The following is an 18,847-nucleotide window of genomic DNA, read 5'->3' on the forward strand; positions in this document are numbered from 1 at the left end:
TTAAGTATGACAACATCTAAACAATAAAGCAATAATGCAAAATGATGCACTTGTAAATGGAAAGATTCTCTTGGAGAAGAATTTAGAGAAAAAAAAAAATCCCCAAAATGGAAAGTCCCCCAATCTCTGGCTTCAATTATATTTTGAAAGAATTAATTTAATTAATTATTCATGAAAATGTAGTTCCTAAATGAAAACTTCAGTATTATTGTTAAAATATCCCTTCTTTGTAATATACACTCCTCTCCCAGTGAATTAGATAATTTTAAGCAGGTAGGAACAACTCTATTTTTAGAAACCAAGATTTTGATGATCAGAGAAATTAGTAAGGTTCTGATGTCAATACTGACATTTCAATTTCTTTTCTCTTAAAAGATTTCATAAAATGTTTTATGGGGGAATCAGTTCTCATCTGTTGACAATAAAGATAGCTCAGCTCAAGCGAGCGAACGTGAAATACGCATGGGAAATATCTTCATTAGGCCCAGCTATGCTGAAATAAGCCATTAGTTAGCAGCAGAAATAAAATCTTCCTCAGGATAATCAGAGAATAGTGTTAAATAGTGCCAAAGAAAAGAAGGAAGATTGTTATTTACTTACCAAGAAATTCCAATGTTAATTTTCCAATTTCTGATTTTCAGTCTTTCATTTGAGTTTTATGTATGACTTCGAAGTGTCCCAACACAAAACATATGTTGTAGAAGAGATAGCAAATTGCATTTGAAATTCCTTATCTAAGCTCACATTTTTCCCCTATCGATATATACAATAAAAATGAGAAGATAAAATTCCAAATGAGCACTAACTTTTATTTAATCTTATCTTTTTTCTTTTTATATTGCTGTTACTGTCTCTAAAAAAATTAGGAGGCAAGTACTGCAGCCTCCTGGGTCAAAAGAAATCAAGAAAAACTTATTTGAAATCAAGTAGCAAGTTTAAAATAAAATTAAGATTTTGTCTCATATTAAAAATTACTGCTATTTTACAGGGCCGGCCCAATGGCACAGCAGTTAAGTGGGCGGGTTCCACTTCTGTGGCCTGGGGTTCGCAGGTTCGGATCTCCAGCACACTGACACACTGCTCGTCAAGCCGTGCTGTGGTGGCATCCCATACCAAGTAGAGGAAAATGGGCATGGATGTTAGCCCAGGGCCAATCTTCCTCAGCAAAATGAGGAGGATTGGCATCGGATGTAAGCTCAGGGCTGATCTTCCTCACACACACACAAAAAAATTAACGCTATTTTATATCTCAGTGAGAGAAAGTGCATTATGTCCAGCCAGATGCTATTATTTCTTAACCTAGTAAATCTACTGGGCATAGAATGGGTACTCTATAAATACTTGCCATTAATTAAAGAGTAGGGATGGAGACAGATGTAGGGAAGATGAAAAGGTGAATTATTCTGGTAAACGTAGATAAATACAGTGTATATTTTGCGGGCCAAATGGTTGTTTTTTTTTTTAACAACCTAATGATTTTTGAATACTACAAGAGTTTATAACAGAAACTGCTTAAGTCAATATCCATTGAATTATAGAACTCCTAATTTTAGGAGACAGAAGAACACTCTACAGCCTCTCCCGAATACCAAAAAGGAATATTAAAGTACTTGTAGTCAATAGCCTAACACTGAATGTGTAAGCTGGAATTAACATACTGTTTCTAAGCCGCAGGATAAAGACAAATTCAAGATCACTTTCAATTCTGACCCTAGACCATTGGAAGAGTGACAGAGACTATCTGATGGAGACTCAGGGTCTATTCTACCCAAGAAACATGCATCCTGGAAAACAGATATATGGAGAAGCTATCCTGAGCTTAACTTAGATATACTAACAGAAATTCTCACTCCATAGGTTTCCGGCAAGGAGAGAGGTTGAGTAATTGGTTTTTTGTTTCTTTTGTGTGAGGAAGATCAGCCCTGAGCTAACATCCATGCCAATCCTCCTCTTGGTTGCTGAGGAAGACTGGCCCAGAGCTAACATCCGTGTCCATCTTCCTCCACCTTATATGGGATGCTGCAACAGCATGGCCTGACAAGTGGTGCACTGGTGGGCGCCTGGGATCCGAACCCTGGGCTGCCAGCAACGGAGTGCAAGCACTTAACCGGTACACCACCAGCCAGCCCCGAGTAATTGGTTTTAAACATGTGAAAGATGCTTAATTAGTCTCTTTTAGAAGATTTTGCCTCTATTACTAAGAGGAAATAAAAATTTAACACTTGATTCCAAGTCTTGAGGAAAAGAGAGTTAAGAAAGGAAGAGAGCAAACTGATTGAGCTTCCATATAAGATGTCTGCTTTACAAAGATACAAAAAAGATGTCATCTAAAGGTCAATTACCCTCACTTTGTGAAGAGTAAAACCACCTGGAAACCCAACATGGAATTCCATCGCCACCACAAGGGCAAGGATGAGAGCAACTCCGTAGAGTAAATGTCCTTCATGACGGTGAGGACCAAGAATTTCTCCAAAATAGCACATTTAAATAAAGAGATTGGATTATTCTCAGCAATTATGTTCTTCTGCTATTCTGAGGTCCAAGAGATAGTAAGGAAAAGGCTTTACCAGGAAAGAAAGAACAAGGCAGGTTTTCCATATAACAAACTGTGGGAGCTGACAGTAGCATTGGTATTGGTTGTCTCTGAGAGAAAACTAAACATTCTTCCCTTGCAAGAACAATCTGGCTAGTTCATGTAGGAAGGTAGGAACTCATACTGGGACTTGGGTGGCCAAAAGAGGCTCAACTGAAAGAGCACGAAATAAAACTTCCTACATCTTTCTTGCCATGTGAGACAGACAGAGGAGTAAGTCTTCTAGATAGGTGAAGAGAGCCAATGGGCTGAAGAGCAGGGTTTGTAATTCACTGAATTAAGGAGTCCTGGCTAGGTTTTGCTCATTGTTTCTAAAATCTATGTTGCATAATTTGCACTAATTTTCTCCCTGATCTAATTAGAATATCATCTATGCGATATTTCAAAATGGGGAAAGAACTGACAATGACGGGGGAAAGCTGCCACGGAATTAAGTGAGAGCCGAACAGTAACAACGGGGGCTCTGGAGCCAGACACACCTGAGTTTGGATCCCTTTGCTACTTACTAGCTGTATTACCAAGGCAAGTCACTTAAACGCTGAGCCCCTGTGCCCTTAGCTGTCAAATGGGTATGGTCAAGTATTCCACCAAAGGGTAATTGTGAGAAGGAAATAAAACACTTAAAGTGCTTAGCATAATACCTAGTGGATAACAAGTATAACAAGTTGTTGTAATCATTATTATTTGTTGTTTCCTCACTAACCATGACTTGCTAAGTCTTTAGAAGGCTGTACTTCCTCAGTTTGGTTTCATAAGACTGATTTTGGTTTGTTGCAATTATTTGATGTCCAAGTCACAGTGAGTACTAATTCTAAGAAAGACCATTTTAAATTACTAAAGTCTACATAACATTTAAACGATTTGATTAATTACTTCTATGTCATTAGATACCAACCTTTATTTACACCAAGGTACTTCTCAGATCCTATATTTACCTTCTTTGAACAGATAACATTCACTTGAAATTATCAACATCCATTTGTATATTGTAATGCAATATGTTAAAGTCCCCGAATATTTTTTCTCAAACATGTTAATTGTTCTTGCTTATACTTACAGGTGTAGCAAGTCCTTTTTTCATAAGTAGCACAGCCACAAGTCCTACAGTTTTTTTTTTTTTTTAAGATGTGCGACCAACTTGCAGAAGTAGTCTTTTTTTTTTTATTTTTTTTGTTTGTTTTTGGTTTATTTATTTTTCCCCTGAAGCCCCAGTAGATAGTTGTATGTCATAGCTGCACATCCTTCTAGTTGCTGTATGTGGGACGTGGGCCAGAGAAGCAGTGCGTCGGTGCGCGCCCGGATCCGAACCCCGGGGCCGCCAGTACCAGAGCACGTGCACTTAACCGCTAAGCCATGGGGCCGGCCCACAAGTCCTACAGTTTTAAGTGGGGTAAAACTGTCACACATCTGGAATTATTAGAGCCAAAATTAGTCAATTTCACCCATTATTACATTTCTAGTTAATAAAATTTTAAGATACGTGAGGAGAAAATAGTAATTTTGTAGCTCAATCGTACCACTTCTTAGGAGCCAGTGGTATTTAAAATTTAAGTAAATCAGCCGGAAGTAAAGATTTCTTAATTCTACTTTTTTCAGGACATATTTACCTGGCTATTAAGAGGGATTTAATAGTGAATAAAGCTGTTTTACAGATCATTCATCAATATGTTCCTCTAATTTAGTGTGTGCTTTTATTTTTAAGATTTAATGACATCCTAAGGCATAAATTCTAAACAGAGAATATAGCACACAGCATGATATTAGTTAGGGTGTATGTACTCAGATGTGTGTTGTTACTGCCATATATGTTTTTTAGAAATATCAGTGTATACCTAATGCTAATCTCAAGTCAACAAATACTTCTAAATTCTTATTATGTGCTCAGAACCATGGGCATACAAAATCACATTGCGAGATAAGGCACACTCATGTGAAGCAAGCAATGAAAAAGAGAACAGCATATGTTTATGCATTTTGAACACATCGCTTAGTATTTAAACAAGACAACAGGCCCAAAATGGAGTCACTTATGCTAAGCCCCAAGTCACCAAACTGAGACTTAATTATAGTTTCAGCTCTCCCAGAATCCAATCAGGATTCACCTGATCAGTACTAGTTAGGTAATCTGCCATGATGGACCCCTACCATCTACTAAAGGAAAGTAACTTTGTAATAACCAATCTGATTTTTTGCCTAGTATAACTTTTTGTTCCTGCCATTCTGCTATAAGTGTTTCATTTTGTACAGCTCCTCGGAGCTCCTTTCTATCTGCTAGATTGGATGCTGCCCAATTCATGAATTGTTGAACAAAGCCAAGAAGATCTTTAAAATTTACTCAGTTGAATTTTGTTTTTTTAACTGTAACAACATCCAGTGTGAATTCCTGTACATTTCAATTTGCTCCTCAGATTCTGTACCCCAATTCCAATGTGCATGTGGGTTTTTTCCCCACATGAAGAAATTCTCCAACACCAACGGGGTGTCCTACAATTCAATTCAGTTCTGATATCACCTGGGTATAGCATCAGATCCCTCAAGTTAAGGGCTCAGTCCCACAAGACAGCAGCCCCTACCTCCACTTTAGACGCTCATCACAAATCCAGGTTGTTGCCTGTGCTTCTGATCTACCTGCTATAGAGTGGAGGTTCCAACAACCCCCTCCTCAGGTTTGAATAGTTTGCTAGACTGGCTCACAGAACTCAGAGAATCATTTTACTTACTAGATTTATCGGCTTATTGTAACAGGATATAACTCAAAAGAGCCAGATGGAAGAGATGCATGGGGCAAGGTGTGAGGAAAAGGCGCAGAGCTTCCATGCTCTCTGAGCACACCACTCTCCCCGAATCTCTAAACGTTCACTGACCCAGAAGCTCTCTTCCTTGTGCTGTCCTTTTGTTTTTTTTAAAAAGGCTTCAATTAAATAGGCGTGAATGATTGGCTACTGGTGATTGAACTCAATCTCCAGCCTTTCTCCCTTCCCAGGAGATGGGGGTGCGGTGGGACTTAAAGTTCCAACCCTCTAATCACATGGTTGGCTCCACTGGTAACTAGCCCCTATCCTTTGGTGCTTTCCAAAAGTGACCTCACTAACGTGACAAAAGACACCTTTATCTCTCATCACTTAGGAAATTCCAAGAGTTTTAGGAGTTTCGTACCAGAAAAGGGAATGAAGACCAAATATATATTTCTTGCTTTGTCACAGTCTCCTCTGCTTTTCTGCAGAAATACAGGAAAAAAAAGATTTTAATAAAGCAATTATTTTTATTAGAAATATTACTTTTCACTTTCCCCAATTACGTTAGAATTACGTTAGAAATCGAAGTCAAATACAGTGAAAAGGGAAACTGCACTTATGTTTAGTGGATATGCTATAGATATACTAACCCGAAATAACACATGCCTGGCCTCTCTCTATCCTGGACAAGTTGTTTACCAACTCTGAGTCTAGCAGGCCTGCAATGTCTATTAACCTAATAGCCATTACAGAAAATGTTTTGAAACTGATGGAAGATGATTATGGGGATGGAAGTTAAAAGCATTACTGCTGCTACTAAAAGATAAATCTAGGAACCACTTCACAAACACTGGAAATTGGTGAATGGAGAGCAACTGTTGTCCCTTTGCTTTCATCTGTGTTACTTAAATCAATTTTCTATGTGTCCATTAGGCCAGAGATAAGTCACTAACTCTCAAAATGGGAAAGAATTTTTAGAGTTTAGTCATCTAAGACAAGCCAGACCATTCCAAATCAAATGTGACCTATTTAAAAGACCTTTAGGGAAGGTGATTTCAAAACATCTTTTTGAGAATTCACTTCAATGTGAAATTGTTTAAAAAAAAAATGATATCTTTCTATTTTTAAAAACTACTTACCTTTTCTGCATTGCAAATAAATTTAATCTTCTACCAACAGGACATCTTAAAAAATGACAAGAGTAACAAATGATAGCTATCAGTTGTTGAGGGTCTACTTTTGTGCATTCACTTTATTTTAATTATATCTAGCACACAAAATCCTATAAAATAAGTATTACCCCATTTTACAGGTGATGAAACTGAGGGTCAGAAAGCTATTTGTCCAAACTTAAACAGCTAATGAGTAGAGAAACAAAAATGTAAACATAACTGATATTGAGTGTTTTGGGGTTTTTTTCCTCTATGCTATGATGCTTAGGAAAACTTTTTCCCCTCTTTTCTCAGAAATCCTTTGTTGAGGGTGTTGCAAGTAAAGCCAGCACTGTGACTCAGCACAATTAATCCCAAAATACGTGATGGTTAAATTTTTCTTTCAAATTACAGGTGTGGAGGCAGGCTTTATTAAGAGAGGCAGGTGGAGAAGCAGGTAGGCATAGAAGGATCCAGCTACTGGAAAGGGGAAAAAAAGGAAACAAACCCTCAAGTTGCATGTAGCTAAAGCACCTGTTCTGTAAGTGCCCTGTATCTCCCTTCTCTCCTTCTGTGCATAATTGTGTGTAAGTACAGCCTGATTATTATGCATAATAAGTAGCAACTTGATTTGGGCAAAAAGCTAGATATGTTGAGTCTTAGAACATCATCCCCAAAGCCCTGACTATGGAAAGGCACTGGGACCCCAACAAACCAGGATCTGCCCCATACACACAGGCAGCCAAGAAGGTGCAGGTGTGGCACTTCAGACTAGAGGAGACTATCAAAGATTTCGCCAAGATGTTAACAGGTGGCTGATCAGGCTGATTTTAGCTCAAGACAAGCTGACCTAAATTATTCTGTAAAAACATTCAAGTTTTGCCCTTTGTGTATCATAAAGGACAATTCTCCTCCTGTTGTTCTGAACCGAGAAAGGACAGGCAGAGCTTTCTAACCTGCTGCTATAGCATCTGCTAGTGGCGGATGATGGCCGTGTGCTTCTGAGAAGTCTGGCCTGGAGAGTCGCTGATCCAGATCAATGGAAGTAAATCGTTGAGTTGGCTCTTCCTATGTCACATGAACACTTTCATGTGAGCTGTTTCATGTTGGACTAGTAGAAACTGTTTTAGGTTAGGGGTATTGAAAGACTGCATCTCAGGGCTACAAACGATGTTTTAGAGCAGTTCTCAAATTTTAGCATGCATAAGAACCACCAGGAGGGCCTGTTTAAAGCACAGATTGCTGGGCCCACTCCCAGAGCTTCCAATTCAGTCGATCTGGGGTATCGCCTGAAAATTTGCATTTTTGACAAGCTCCAACGTGTCCTGATCCTGCTGACTAGGGAAAACACTTTAAGAACTACTGCTGTAGAACAATTCGACTCTGGCTTCACAGTTTTGAAGATGTCCTTTCCCCTACCTCAGATGCCTACCAAAGTTCCCTATTTGTGAAAACACTGGATGTCCTTTTTTCTACCGTCTACCCCACAAGTTAACTCTTCTCTTGGGTGATTAAAAGATAGCAAATCTTCTAAATTACTTTGAAGTCTAGACATTATCAAGGCAGATTAATATTGGGTTGGGTAAATCATGTAAAAAGCTAGAAATCAAGTTATACACTGTTAGTAATGTCAGCAGAAGCATTCCTAAATGGTCGGTCAGATTAAAAGTTTCAACCATTTATTCCAGCTGTAGATTGAGCCAAACCAATGGCTGCTACAGTTGGCAACACAAAACTCTTCTGCAAAAATGGTACTATATTTTCTCAGTTAATGTTCACAGGTTCTGGTTGGAGAAACGATGTGAAAGAAGTTTGAATCTTTAAACTTCATCTTTGCATTTTTTAAGCTAAGCTTTTTTACAAAACTAATGCTGCTTTTCCTGGATAGAACAAAAAAGTTAGCCACAATTGCTGGTAAAAAGAATATCTAAAAAAAAGTGCCAATCACTTTATTAGGCATAACAAAGATTTTTCCCCCTGAGTTTTCCTTGTAAAATATTTAGAAGACTTACGCTTAACCGACTTGTCAGACGCTGAGAATTTACTGACCAAGAAATAGAGATATTACTTAATTGTTGGTCACATCAGCAGCACCTGGAGGTCTTATTCAACTAGCATAATCACAAAACCACATAGTGAAAGGGTCAGAACCCGTATTTTAACAAACACCCAGGTTATTTAAGAACCACATTGAGGAGCACAGACAAGAGTGAGAACGGGCCCAGGGCTCCTTGAAAGAAAGGAATCCCAGTCCCACAGCAGGGGGCTGTTGATTGTAGCTTTTAGAGAACAGTAAGATTTATTGTCCTGGGCAGCAACAGCTAAGGTAGGCTACTCTATGGCCAATAAGAACCTAAACAGAAGTCCATAACTTTGTGCTGTCTAGCTGTGATAATAGACATTAAGGTTAATATTCCTTTAGGACATTAAGATGTTTGGTGGGGGGGCTGGCCCCGTGGCTTAGCGGTTAAGTGTGTGCGCTCCGCTGCTGGCAGCCTGGGTTCGATCCCTGGCGCGCACTGACGCACCGCTTCTCCAGCCATGCTGAGGCCGTGTCCCACATACGGCAACTAGAAAGATGTGCAGCTATGACATACAACAATCTACTGGGGCTTTGGGGGAAAAAAATAAATAAATAAAATTATAAAAAAAAAAAAAGATGTTTGAGGGGTCAGAGTTGAACTCACAACTATATTATAAACGATGTTTCGTTAAATCCACTAAATTTGAGGGAATTACTTTTACATGAACAAAATAGGTTAATCATAAACAGATATTTCCATTTATATTATTGTTAGGAACTAAAATAATAATAATCCTACACATTCATTTAAATCAGTCATTTTCAAAATAACAAGTAGTTTTTATTACCTTATTTGCTTTTCAAGAAAACTATGGGAGGCAGGCAGAGAAAGCATGGTTAATTCCACTTTACAGATGAGAAAGAATCAGATGGATTAAAATCAATGTCTATGTCCATGACCTTGGACATTTCCAAGGTCATATGGCCCATCAACATCAGGATCAGATCTCAAAGCCAAGTTTTCTGACATTAGGACGTTACTAATGTAGAGTATTGCTTTTTTATTATTATTAAAAAGCACTGAATTGGTTTAAAAAAATGCTTTGTAAAAGGATTAATCTGTGTAAAACAAATAACAATAATTATAATTATTTTCAGTTGTTTACTTGGGTAGAGAAGGTTTATCCTTAATACCTGACATTTCTATTGAATGTAGCCCTTTTGTATGCCTTTTATGTAGGTCTTCCATATGTTGTAAGTTACACCCACTTTTCACTTTACTCCTACTCACACACTCTATGCACTACTTCTATTTTAAAGAGGTTCCCATAGGAAAATCATAGGCAAAATTCCACAAGCAATATTAGAGAAAGGAAAAATAAAGACAAAAGGACTGGTGTAGCCCATAATGAAAAGTGTGTAGCCAGCAGCAAATGGGGTCTATCTTGTTTTTCTTACCACAACTCCCACCAAAATCTTTCTCTTTCCCCCAAAGTAATTATTTGGAATGCTTACAGGTCAAGCCAGCTTTGACGGAGATTGTTTGGATTTATAGATGTTCTTATCTCCAACAATAGTGCATATTTTTAAATCCTCTTTAATATCGTATTGCAAGAGGTAATGCCTCAACATATCAGTTAGGTAGAACCCTAGCCCTGCTAATATCAGATTAAAAGGTATCCTTACCATTTGTTTTTCTATTTTTCTGAATAATATTGTAAACTAAAGGCTTATTTCCTGAATAAACATTATATATTACTAGTCCTGATTTGGAAATGTCAGCAAATTTTAAAGTTGATACATTATAATTTACTTTTTAAATATAAACCCTATTGCTGTTGAAAAGTGTCCATTGTAATGTGTGAGTAGTAGATCGTTAGTGGGAATTAAGAGCATGTAAATGTTTACTTTGTATTTAAACAAAGTACTGAAGTTGTGCCAAAAAGGCCACTTCTCTCTGGTCAACTACAATATAATTGGAATATATAGGTTGAACGTTTAAAAAACAGAAAATATAGTATATTTGACCAAGATAATGACAATTCTAATTATTTTTCTTTCATCTTTCAAACTTAGTATTATAATGATGTTTAATGCTATCCAGGTTTTAAAAGAAAATATAAGTGATCTCTTTAGCTGAAAATTCTCCTTAAGAAAACAATTTTTTAAATAATAGGCAATATTATTTAAAATAGGCAATATTATTTAAAAAATAATGCACCATGCATACTTTAAAATATAAAAATTCTGATGATAAAGTTTCCCTCCCCCAATAAATCTATCATTCCTGCCAAATTCTAAATTATGTTTAAGAAATGTTTCAATTATGCAAATCAATTTTTTTACATTTTAAAATAAGGAAACTTGTTCTCATGTTCATGTAAATTTAAAAAAATTTACTAAAGAAGCTGGGATTATCCCTTGGAATGGAAATGGCTTTCCTTCCTTCCTCCCCCCCTCCCTCCCTTCTTTCTCTCTTTCTTTCTTTCTTTCTTTCTTTCTTGCCAAACTCTACTTGAGAGTCCAAGGATTATTTGCAGGATCAATTTGACATTCTGAGGGAAAATTTTGTGTGTATATTAGGCTATGCAGCATTAAAGAGAACTGAATCTCACTCTTGCTTTTCCTCTCTGGCTTCCTTCTGAAGCCCATTTTTCTCTCTTGCTCAATCCTGGCTGCTCCTTCTCACATTATCAGGTCATCAACCTTTAAGTGTCCCAATCCCAGTCAAAACGCCTCCTCTGCTAAATTGCTCTCAAGATGAGGGCCTGTAGAGATACCACAGATGGCCAGTGTTGGATGAGGGAGGCTTTATGCCCAACACCAAAGTCACAGGACTCTAGAAGGAGGAAAGGGGAAAAGGTCTGAAGATGGTGATGAAAGTGTTTTTTATCCAACAGTTCCTGGTTTCTACAAGCATATGAGTATCTCACTGCATCTTACTTGAAAAGAATAGACAACTCTTAATGATATGCATTAGGAAATGTGAGCAAATGAAATCTCATTTAATAGCCTAAGATAATCCAAAATTCAGTTCTAGCTTAATTTGAAATACATTTTGATTTTTTTTCCTATGAAGCCAGTCTTCCTTCCTAATGATTACATGAGTTTGCATTTATTGAGCACACACCAACTGCTCTGAGACAGTAAGAAAATGTGGCAAGTGGGAGGAAGAGGTTAGAATAAAGCAATAAAATATATATATATACTTGCCACGGGTAATACATAAGGTGGATAACCTATGATGAGTTTACTACTACATATAACATACAGATGAACAGTAATTTACTTTCACATACACTACTGGAAAATAGCTTTTAGGGCTAAAATAAACCTAACAAGTTGGAATGGGCTCTATAGTTTCTTATTCTACATAATTTTGTCATATATTTCTTTTTTTTTCAATTCTTCCAATGGAAAAGTACCAATATAAACAGCAAATCCTATTAAATCAGAGGATGCAATAATATGTGGAAAACACAGAAGGGACTGGTAAAATTAGAAAAGTCACAGACTTGGCAGGAGAGCAAAACATCCCCACAGGGTCTACCGGGGCCAAGTGTGTAGGGTATAAAGAGAGACAGTTGATAAGGAGAGAACTTAGACACACAAGTGGGGCTTTGACATTCAGGAGGCTGTGTTGAGGTAGGATTAGACATTTCCTGTGACTGTTCCAGGGAACAGATTTAGAGCTCCAAGACCTGTGCATTTACCACGAAGTCTTGTGTAGTTGTAACAGTGGCTTTTGTGCATACCAGGTAACCTGTTAAACCAGTCTGTGAGTGACAGAGGTATTATCATCCTTTCTAACGGACAATACTGACTTGCTGCCAGGAAGTGGCAGGTATCTTTTCACCGGGTGAGAAGAGAGGCACTGCTAAGCAGATGTCTTTTTCAGCCCTAAGCACATTAGAATTAGTGCAAAATATGGATTGGGAGTGGTTGTGGGACAGGGTGAATTAGATGGGAAACAGCAGGCCAGCAGGAAGAGTACTGCAACAGTCCACATACAAGAGGAGGTTAGTAGGTACCCAACAAATAGGCATTAAATGGAGAGATAAGGGGGTCAATAGAACTCGAAATAGGAAGAAACCTTATAATAACTAGAACTATATAAAATCAGTGGCCGTATGAGAAAATGCAAATAGAGACAATTTAGTCAAAAGGTGAATAAAAACATAAATTTCTATGATGTTGATTTTGGTGATTTGAATAGGCAGCAATTTCTGTGGTCTCTCCCAACTCAAAAGAAGTTGATGATTTTAGGATCATCTGGATCTTTACTTTTAAAATTGTGCTCTCCTGTCACATTAAATTAGTTTTGTGTTAGTTGCTGAACCATTAAGTCCATTTACTTTATGTAAGAAGGTGGCTTATTCCACGCAATTCTAGCCACAAAACAATAACCGTTAAGTTTAATCCCACTTTAGCAATACAAATTTTACCAACCAGAAAAAATAATGGGCAAAACACAATTTAGTTAAAAGCAAAAAAAAAAGTAACATTTGCAGTAAGAAACAAGAAAATTGGAGGTGGGAGGACTTTAATTCTAAAGAGAATGGAAGTCTTCCATAAAACCAATCCAAAGTATTATTTGGCTACTCCAGTCTTTCCCTTAAAGGAGAAAGAGATGTCATCTTTACACAAGTAAATGAAATAAGTCCTAGCTGGATGAAAACTAGATAAGAAAAAGAGATTTGGATTTCTGGATTGAGTATCTGCATAGAAGATATCCATTACTGGTCCTCATTACCTCACAAGGAGAACAGCGAAAACACAGTGCAGTCAAAGGAATGGAGCGTTGGGATTTGGCTTGGCTGTGCTTTTTAGCAGCTCTCCAAGCCGGGGCAAATCATTTCACTCAATTGTGTATCTGAAAGCATCCAACAGGGACTCAATAGACATCTGTTGTGTAACTATCCTACACTGCTCGAGATATGGAGATGAATATAACACAAATATTGTCCGAAGAACTTACAGTTCAGTAAGAGCGTACAAACCTGTTGGGAGTGTTATGATAGCTACTTTGAGGTAGAAGAGGGAAAGATGAGAAAAAGAACAGTCAACTTTACAGAGGGGAGGAAAGGAGGAGACTCAGGAAAGGATCCAAAGCAAAGTTTATCCTTGACCTAAGTCTTGACTTAAAAGGGTCGATTTTTATGAGGTGCATATTCTTGGTAGTAGTTAGGGTGGTGCGTGTATTTGTATTTGTGGGGGTGGGGTGGTGGTGCTATGCCAGGCACAGAAAACACCATGAAAAAGCACAGAAGTAGAACAGTAAGCAGTGCACTACGGCTGATCCATCGAACTTGACATCTAAATCAGGGAGGAAACCAGGGGTTGGAAAGGTCTTTATAAGCATAAGGCAAAATCAAAAACCAGAAACCAAAAAAAAAAAAAAAATTGTCAAACTTACAATAAGAGTTGAAAAGCAATGGCAAGATATAAACATGACATTGACATATAGGACATACTGGCTGATGGGATAGCAAAAGGTTTATAGTTGGTAGTAATTGATAAAAGATGAACAAAGCAATTAAAAATGAGTGAAGGACAATTTGCAAAAGAAATAATAAAATGTCCAATAAAAGTATGCTACAATATTCAGTCTAACTACTAAACAAGGATTAGCAAAGGTGATTTGTTGTTAATACTGCCAGAAAAAGTGTAGGACAATTATATACTCAACAGCAGAGGTAAAACATTACCAAATAAGAATATTTCAGGAGGTAATTTGACAAACTCTAGCAAAACTCTTTAACCTAACCTAGTAATTGCTTCTAGAATTTAAGCTTAATTAACAAATCAATCTAGTATGAAAAGTTATATATTATACATATATAATTAGCATTACTTAAAAGCGCTAAAAAAATGAAAACAATCCAAATGTCCAGCAATAAGTTATTTAAATAAATTATGATATATCTACACCATGGAATATACAAAATAATTAAAATGATGATGTAGCGTGTTTTTTGTTTATGACAAGGAAAATAACCATAATAAAACATTGTGAGAAAAGGCAGTTACTGACAGTGTTCATTTAAAAAATGATGCTGTGGTCCAGGCTCCATGGCATAGAGGTTAAGTTCGGCACATTCTGCTTTGGTGGCCCAGGTTCGTAGGTTCGGATCCTGAGCACGGAGCACTCGTCAGCCACACTGTGGTGGCGACCCACATATGAAGTAGAGGAATACTGGCACAGATGTTCCTCAGGGGTAATCTTCCTCAAGCAAAAAAAAAAAGAAAAAAGAAAACAAGGAAGACTGGCAACAGATGTTAGCTCAGGGCTAATCTTCCTCAGCCAAAAAAAAAAAAAAATGATGCTGAAAAAGTGACACCTTAGACTACAGTTATATTTTTTATTTGTTTCTTTCTTTTACAGTCTCCATAATTCTCTCTTTCCAAGTAGGTTAAAATCTTTAGAACACTTCACGTGTGGAAGGTAGTCAACCACAGTATGATATCTATGAATTTGGGCACCTCACAGATACATGTCATGTTGAGAAACAATAACTTTTTGGTCTTCCTACTTCTATCAAAGAATACACAAATCTAGAAAAGATAATAACTACAGATTTATCTCTTTTTGAAGGGATCAAGAGACATAAAATTAACAGTGTTGAAAGGAAAACAAATCCCCCAGTTATTCATGCTAAAGCTTTAAGCAGGTAAACATTAAATTGGTAGAAAAATTCAATAAGTCTATAGATTTTCAATACTAATAAAGTCAAAACAACAAATAAAATTAATTTCTATTTTTTAAAAATTAGTGAATTCTAAATATTTCTAAATAATGTAGCATACTAATTGAGAATTATCAGAAATACACACATCTGTATATACATATATAAAATATCACATTTCCAAAAATTAAAATGAAATATGAAACTATATATAATGGAAGTCTCATACATTGCTGATGGAAGTATAAACTGGTTAAAACATTTTGGAAAACTGTATTTGCTAAAGTTGGAATTACATATATGCTCTGATCCAGCAATTTTGCTCTCAGGTATACAATCCCTCCAGATATAAAAATATATACATATACACACATATATATTCATCAAAAAACATGATCAAGAATGTTCATAGCAATAGAACTATTCAATACATTCAGTATAGTCACACAATAAGAATAAACTATTAATAGCTATACTCAACAACATGGATGGATCTCACAATCATGATCAAGAAAAGAAATTATAGTGTATGGTATGGTGTGCCACAGAGAATCCCCCCTTCAACCCAAGTTATTTATTTCCCTGGCTGCCAGGAGTGTCACCTGCCAAAGGTTCATGCCTGAGTTCCTCTGCTAAAAGGAGCAACCCTCATCTAATGAACGGTTAATGTGGGCCTGACACCAGTGTTTCAATGTGGGGCATCCTCTGAAGGGCTGCCTTCCTCCAGAGCACCCCACGGGTTTGGCTGAGGCCTTTGGTGCAACTGCATCTTAGTTCAAATTCTCCCTCTGCCTAACCTGCCTCTCTCCTTCCCTTATAGATGTTGCTGCCAAGAAGGCTCCCCAATAAACTTTCTCCATGCAAATCTCTAGAGTTTCAGAATGTCTCCTGGTGGGCTCAAGCTAAGAGGGTTGGTACCAGGAATAGTGCAACAATAGCCCCCAGACAGCTAACAATGAGGACTCATTGCCAGCAGAGAACTGGTAGCCCTTGGGATGTGATAATAATACAATTAGTAAAACTTTTACTGGTGGAAGGGAATACACTGGAGAGTACAATGTTTTGACCGTTTGAAAGGTTTGGGTAAAGTAGTAATTATAGGGGCAATGGGATCAGATGGCTTTTGCTGAGGGTACACTAGAGAAAGGCAATGAAAAGCAGAGGCCACCAATTTACAGCAAAGTCTGAAGGTCAGGGGGACTCTGTTTCTGTTCTCCATTGTTGCATAATAAACCACCCCAAACTTAGTGGCTTAAAATAATGACCATTTTATTACCTCTCATGATCTGTGGGTTGACTAGGCTCAGCTGGGCAGCTTATCTTCTCCATGCCTGGAGTCATCTGAGGACATAAGATTCTGCAACATGAAATGTAGTTCATTTATGTGAACCTAGGACATCAGTTTAGGATTTCGACTTGAGCACCTCGGTTGTCCTTCATGTGACCTCTCCATATGGCTTGGGCTCCGCATAGCATGGTGGCTGGGTCCCAAGAGGAGAGAGAAAGTTGCCAGTCCTCTAATGGACTCAGAAGTCCAAGAACATCACCATCACTCTGCCACATTCTATCGGACATAGCCAGTCACAAGTCCAGCCCAGATTCAAGGAGAGCAGAAATAAGCTCCATTTCTTGATGTGACATGTTTATACAGGGAGAATTGGCAGGGGTAGAGATAGCCTCAGCTTGTAAGACTGACTACCCAGCCTTCTTGGTAACATATAAAGAGACTCTCAGTTCCTGCAGTCAGAGAGCAGAAAAGGCTGATGAGGAGGCTCTGGGATTAAATATCAGGGAAAATCTGACTTCTTAGCCAGCCCCAGCAAGTCTGCTGTGCCAAGGTCAGGTCCCTTGTTGGGAAGGAGAGCGACCATGAGATTTGAGATATGGACATCTCGGTCATGCACTCAAAAATATTTTATCACTAGATTGCCCTGAACCTCCTTGGTCTAACCAGGTGGCCCACTCCACTCTAAGGCTGGCACTAATCTGTGTATAAAGACGATGACTAGACTTCTGCCTTGAAAGAGAACAAGTGTTACCATTAGGATATAGCCAGCAACTTCCCCTTTAGGCTGCCAAAAAAATTACTAGGTCAAGTCACAACATAGCCTGGCTGGGTAAGTTCTGGGTCCGCTAAAGGAGCAGAGGGGTCTATATACTGAAGGAGCTGTGGGACCTAACCAACATGTATGACCAGAGCTGAGAGAATGGGTTCAGTCTAGATCCTAAGAGTCTTGGAGCAAGTGGTGAGGAACATAATGTTGCATAAGGGACAGTTTACTGATATGGGAACAATCACCTACAACATAGGATATAATTCCCTGAAAATAATCCTAGAGGACAGTGCTAACATGTTGCTAAGATGGCTGTTAGAAATTTGGAGAAAGCAATGGTCTACACCATGGCAGAAAACAGAAAAAAGGATCAAAAGGTAAAAAGAAGTGAGCATGGTAGAGTATATATTCCAGAATATACATACTAAGGCCAGAACACCTACCAGGTGACCACGTTCTGTGGGAGGTCCTGGAGGATACACAGTTTACCAAAGTCATAAGAAATGTGCTAGCTAAATAGGCACGAGCAACACTGACACGCTTAGTGGTACTGTCCTCCTGGGCCACGGCTGATCATCAGAGTTGCTGTTACAGACCAATGCTACTGACAGCAATTGTGAGCACAATTATCATCAAGAATGGCAGTCAGAATGGCAGCTGGGGATTGTTGACCCATATAGGGTAATGGAGATGGTTAATAAAACTCAGCATTCTTTGTGGAAAGATAGATGGGCAGCCAACAAGGGTATTGTTCAATTATATGATCAAAACAAATCAAAGGTGGATGATCATGAAGTTGAGAAGAGCTGCCTCAACAAAAATTCATGATCTCTTGCCTAATTTCTGGACCTGAGCCAGTTTTTAGACACCAAGCCCATTACTAAAGGAAAAACTGGGTTCCAATGAAGAAGGACCCAGAAACTCATGGCAAGTACGTATGTTAATGATTCCCACAGTCTTTCACCAAAGAGGCCTCAGCCATTTACTCAAGTACCCACAAACAAGGGAAAGTGGAATACTCAAGACATGTCAAGCACTGCTGGGTACAGTATACAAAATTACAGGCAGTAATGCATGACTTGCCTGATTGGTCAGAGGAGTGGAAGGAAAATGATTGGAAGATTGGGAGGAAGGAGGTCTGAGGAAGAGGCACCTGGAAAGACCTATGGGAGCGAGCATGAAGTGTGAAGAGCTTGGAGAGCTTTTTATCCCATGATAGAGCCTACCAGAGAGCAGCCACCACAGAAGAGCCCTGGAGTCCATGTGGGACTGGCTGATGTCTTTGGTGAAACTGCATCTCAATTTAACTTCCTCCTCTGCTGAAACCTCCTTCCCCGACTCCCTCACAGGTCATGTTGCCAAGAGGACTCCCCAATAAACTTCCTGCATGTCAATCTCTATCTCAGAGTCAGTTTCTAGGAAAGCTAATTGAAGTCAAAAACCAAATACAAAAGAACATATATGGTATAATTAGATATACATAAAGCTCAAACACAGGCAGAAATAAAATAGAATGTTAGATATCAGGACAGTGGTTTCTTCTGAAGGGCAGTAATGGCTCAAAGAGGAGATAAGGGGCACCTGCAGAACTGATAATGTTCTGTT

General features: G+C 38.2%; 1 protein-coding gene across 4 annotated transcripts in view; it reads right to left on the reverse strand.

The window, feature by feature from the left end:
* The window catches only part of DLGAP1 (DLG associated protein 1), an 853,945-nt gene that overhangs the window by 796,266 nt on the left and 38,832 nt on the right, over nt 1-18,847 (reverse strand). The window lies entirely within an intron of this gene.

This window comes from Ceratotherium simum, chromosome 14 (genome assembly GCF_057802395.1).
Source record: "Ceratotherium simum simum isolate JZ-2026a chromosome 14, ASM5780239v1, whole genome shotgun sequence".
In the NCBI taxonomy this organism is placed as follows: domain Eukaryota; kingdom Metazoa; phylum Chordata; class Mammalia; order Perissodactyla; family Rhinocerotidae; genus Ceratotherium; species Ceratotherium simum.